Here is a 4611-nt window from a genome sequence, read left to right on the forward strand (position 1 = left end):
AAAAAAAAAAAAATCACAGAAACTATTAGTGAAAAGGCACGCTCTCTAACGGTACACTACTTATCCAGCTTTGCTCTAGGAAAGCCAAAACGGTCTGGAGATTGCCTTAGAAGCAAAGGCACCACACGGATAAATTATGCTGAGGAACAAGAAACCAACCTGTGCCAAGCATAACTTTTTCCCAACCAATTTGGCATTCTGGGACAAGACCTAGGAGCGCGTAGCAGGAAAGTTCACATTCACATTTAAATCCTCAAACTGAAGCCTAACTGAGCATAACAAACAATACACGACAAATGAAAGGAAAAAAACTCTTCAAAATTACTTCTGGGACTTTTCACGGCATACCACTAAATTCAAATACATATTGCCAAAATGCAAAACAGAGTAATCACAAAAGCAACATATTCTTGAGGGTTACTGACTCTTCTGCTCATCTTATTTTACTGAATCTTAAGCATGTCATGACATGTTCTTGGGAATGTGTCTATGTTACTTTAACATGCTATTTGGCAAACCCCAAAGTTAAGCAGACATGAAGTTAAAAACAGAGGAGTTATCTCATTCACTCCCTCAGCCCCAAATAATTTGTAGGCTCTAATTAACCCACAATCTGCAGTCCACTGAAATTCCTTCGTAACTTACAGGAATTTAACAAATTTTACTTTGAAAATGGCATAATATCTCACATAGAAGTGTCACCTCCTTCCTTCCTACTCTACTTTTAGGCCATAAATATGGAAACTGGCTAAATTACGTAGCACCACAGTTTGAGACTTCCAATATAAAATGGCACTACTGAATTTTCACTGTAGTGATATAGAGATGAAAGAGTCCTAAAACTTAAGCTTCCATCTTCAGAGATTATTTTATTGAACTAAATGCAATGCTATCTTGAAATATCACATAAAATTATTAACAACATACATTTCTGTATCAACAAAACCAAGTTGTTTTGGGGAATTTTTTTAGGCTTTGCCATTTGAGCTAAAGGAGCTCTAGGGATTCCAAAGAACATTTATTTGCAGAGCAGACTATGTTAATATGAAAATTTTAATCAAGGATTTATTTTTTTTTTACTTTATTTTTTTTTTAAAGTGATAAATAAAATGTGATTGTTATTTACAAGCCAAAATGCAGAACTCACCCCCCCACACACTATGGTCCTACTGCTGCAAAGTTATGATCACGGAACTTTGACTAACTATTGTTATGATTATAGAATACTGTAAAATAAACGAATATACTAAAGTGTAAGATTTATTGCACTACATTTCATGCATTGAACGTAGTAAACCATCAACAGTCAACAAAATAAAGATGCCTGCACTCCATCTCCTTTATAACTTACATTAGCTAAGTTATGTTCAAATTTGGGAAAACTATCCGAAAGAACACTCTGCTCATAAGTCTTATAGAAAAATATTTGAAAAAAAATTTTAAAGCACATATACAAGTAAATAAACTTCTTTCAATTTCTCTCTACCACACAAATGCATATATGTATCATTCCAAGACACTTTCTAATAAACTCTCATAAAAGTAGGGAGCACATCAGTAAACTTCAAAGCCACTTGCTTCAACATCTCACTGCTGAATATACTGCCTGAATATTTGAAAGAGCAAAAACTTACATTTTGATAGCTATCCCACTCCCTTAGAATAAGGTTCTCCTCAAAGAACCTTATGTGCACTGAAAATAGCTACCTACCTAGACACTGTACTTTTGCCCATTAATTTTTTGTCTCTGCTGAGGTAAGCAAGTTTTGACCGATGACCACTTCCTGTAAATGAAGTAGATTAATAAAACATTATTAGTAAAAATATATTGTTATCTTCTTACAATTCTTACTGTTCCATAAATGGAAAAGAAAAATCCATTTCAGAATATTTTGTGCACTGAAAATAATACAAAAATAAGCTTAAACTAAAAAGCTCTTGAGTAATTTTAAAGCAAAAAGCAAATGCAGTAAAAAGGAATAATCACATAAAAACTAAAGCAGGAGTCATTAACTGTTGAAGTTTCATTTTGAAAAGAAAATTAGTACTCTTTTGGAGACTTAAGAAAAATAAATAATCTGCAGTAAGCTTTTTCTCCCCCCAGAAAAAGAATGGAGCTCACAACATGAACTTAAAGGCTACAGAGATCTAACATATCTACAAATCCTTTGTCCAAACAGAAAGGCACAAATGCCTTGATCCTGTAAAGACAAGTTATTCTAAAAATAATACAGGCCGATTCTTTCTATTGTACACCTTAAAGGGAACTTTGCCTCCTTACAAGAAATACAGAAATGCTCCTCTGCTTGGGACAGCAGAGGAACAAGCACAATTCTCATGCCCTAATAGTTTTCAGATATGACTGGAAAAACACAACCAGAAGCTGGGAACACAGAATCCATGTTTCCAAATCCAAAGAAGAAGGAAACAAAAAACATTCCCAACAGAAATTTTCGTTTACTGAAGAAATAATGAGAAAGAAAAAAAAAAAACCACCAAAAAACAATTGGGAAAGCAGTAGCTCTGATCTCCAGAGTCAGTACATTCTGGCTGTAACTGGCACAGGAAATGAACGACTACATTGGTGAAAAACCACATCACCCGAGTCTTGAACACAGAAGAGCTTAAGTTAGTGAAGGAACCAACTGTTGCATGCAATGATAAAGCTGTAATTTTTTTTTCCACCAAAAAACAGTTGTGGCTACTGCAGCTATAGGACAACACTCCACCAAGCGTTTTGCGCCGTCCCTTCTCACAATACTTTCCTAAGGTTCCTAACCTCAGAAGAGCAGCAAAATTTCAAAGTAGATTTGCTAAATAATTTGTGTATGCTTATTCTGCAAAACTTTTTCTTCAGCGTTAAGCAATTCAACAAAAACACTTGGGAGGAAGCAAAGCCAGCGAGGCTACCATCTCCAGCACGGCTATAGTGCCTTGGTGCACACCCAGCCCTCATCACATCCCGCAAAGAAACTGCAGGACATCAGGTAAGCTGCTGTCCTCCTCCTTCCACTTTCAAAGGTTACAAAGTCATACATACCACCAATAAAGCCAGCAGAAAGCGTCGGGTTCCCCTGGTTCTGTGAAGGGACCAGGCCTCACATGTCAAATGCCTACACCAGATGATCCCAGAGACACTCTCCCTTTGCCAGCATTAGCAAAGGGCAGTAGCACCGCTCGACGTGAGTAGAACTTGGCACCACCGGCTACAAGGATGTGTCTGACAGCTGGTTCTTCACATGACAAAACAGAAGTGGTACCAAATACTGTGGAAAACCCATTTTTTGAGGAAGGGATTTTTATAAGAACTATGTTTGCTACAAAAATACAAATTATATCCCTGAAGTCTTAGAGGCAGACTTTCTGCCTGACAAGGGACTGGGTCCTTAGAGCTCCAACATCATAAAATACAAAACTTTAGAGTTACCAAAACACTATTCTAGGCAGTAGGTTCTAAACTCAGAATGCATCACTCCACACTCAGTAATACTGCTTTCTTTATTTGCTTTACACTTGATAATGTAAAGTTTTTCTTCTAACACTAATAATTCAGAAATAATTCTTCCATTTCATTAAATTTAGACTTGCTACCTATGGAACGGCTCTTTTTATCCAGCCCTGTAAACCTGTTGGTGGGAAAACGCACCATACTTGACACGTGAATATAATAAAATCACAAGAGAAATTAGAGAGAAAGGGTCCTATTCTTTTCCTGAATAGGTATTATAAAGTTAGTCTCAGCATAAGCAACTGGTTTTAGGGTATAGTCACTAAGTATCATAATTTCAGAAAAAAACCCAGACTTTCTCTTTCCCTGGCAAGAAGGGAAATGACTTGGGTTGCAAAGCCTTTCCAGGCAGTGCCACAGAAGTAGCTGGGTTTCAGCTCCTCCCTCTCATCTCTTCACAGCATCAATGACACCAAAGCAGCTTTGTGTTCAGTTCCAGCAGAAGAAAAATGTCATGACATTGTAATGCAATCTTTACCAGGCCAATTCAAACAGCACTGATGAAATTCTGCAACACTTCAACCTTACCACCCCTGGGACAGGGATTAAGAAAGCAAGAGTGAGACATTGGTCGAGTATCAAAATATGACTTGAGCACAACATGGCTAAAACAAATTAAATACATTTTGAATGAGAAAATGTCAATCTTCATTTTGTTACATATGTATATAACGTTATATTGAGAAGACAACGTGCTAATACAAATATTAGCTATTTCATTATACACACAAGTTCTATACTGATTAAAATCACCGTAATTCCACCTCATTACAGGGGTTTTGTTCTACATGTTTTATGACAAATGAGAATTCTTCGGCTAAAGGCCAAAGAATACACCAAGCTGTATTCTTCTTTTCCAAATTAGATGTTAATTTGTTGACTAAGAATTTTGCAGGAAACGCTAGGGAAATTCTCCCTACCAAAGAGATACCTCATATCCAAGAGAGGCTAGCAGTTGCTACCATCTCTGGGATGATGATGATAGCCCCTGGCTCCTGCTGAGCTTTCACTTCTGCAGAAGGCAGGAGCCATCCTTTGCTTGGTAACACCATTACTGCCTCTCAGACTCATGACAGACCTACCCTACACACCCTCCTTGAGGA

General features: G+C 37.1%; 1 protein-coding gene across 1 annotated transcript in view; it reads right to left on the minus strand.

Annotated features, from left to right (window-relative positions):
• CNOT2 (CCR4-NOT transcription complex subunit 2) overlaps positions 1-1784 on the minus strand; it is a 53633-nt gene extending 51849 nt beyond the window's left edge. Inside the window, exon 1 of the mRNA XM_014964166.1 lies at positions 1712-1784. The gene's annotated coding sequence lies outside the window, so the exon portion shown is untranslated. The remainder of the gene's footprint in view (positions 1-1711) is intronic.
• Between the last annotated feature and the right edge of the window lie 2827 nt (positions 1785-4611).

This window comes from Calidris pugnax, unplaced genomic scaffold (genome assembly GCF_001431845.1).
Source record: "Calidris pugnax isolate Ruff unplaced genomic scaffold, ASM143184v1 scaffold44, whole genome shotgun sequence".
In the NCBI taxonomy this organism is placed as follows: Eukaryota; Metazoa; Chordata; class Aves; order Charadriiformes; family Scolopacidae; genus Calidris; species Calidris pugnax.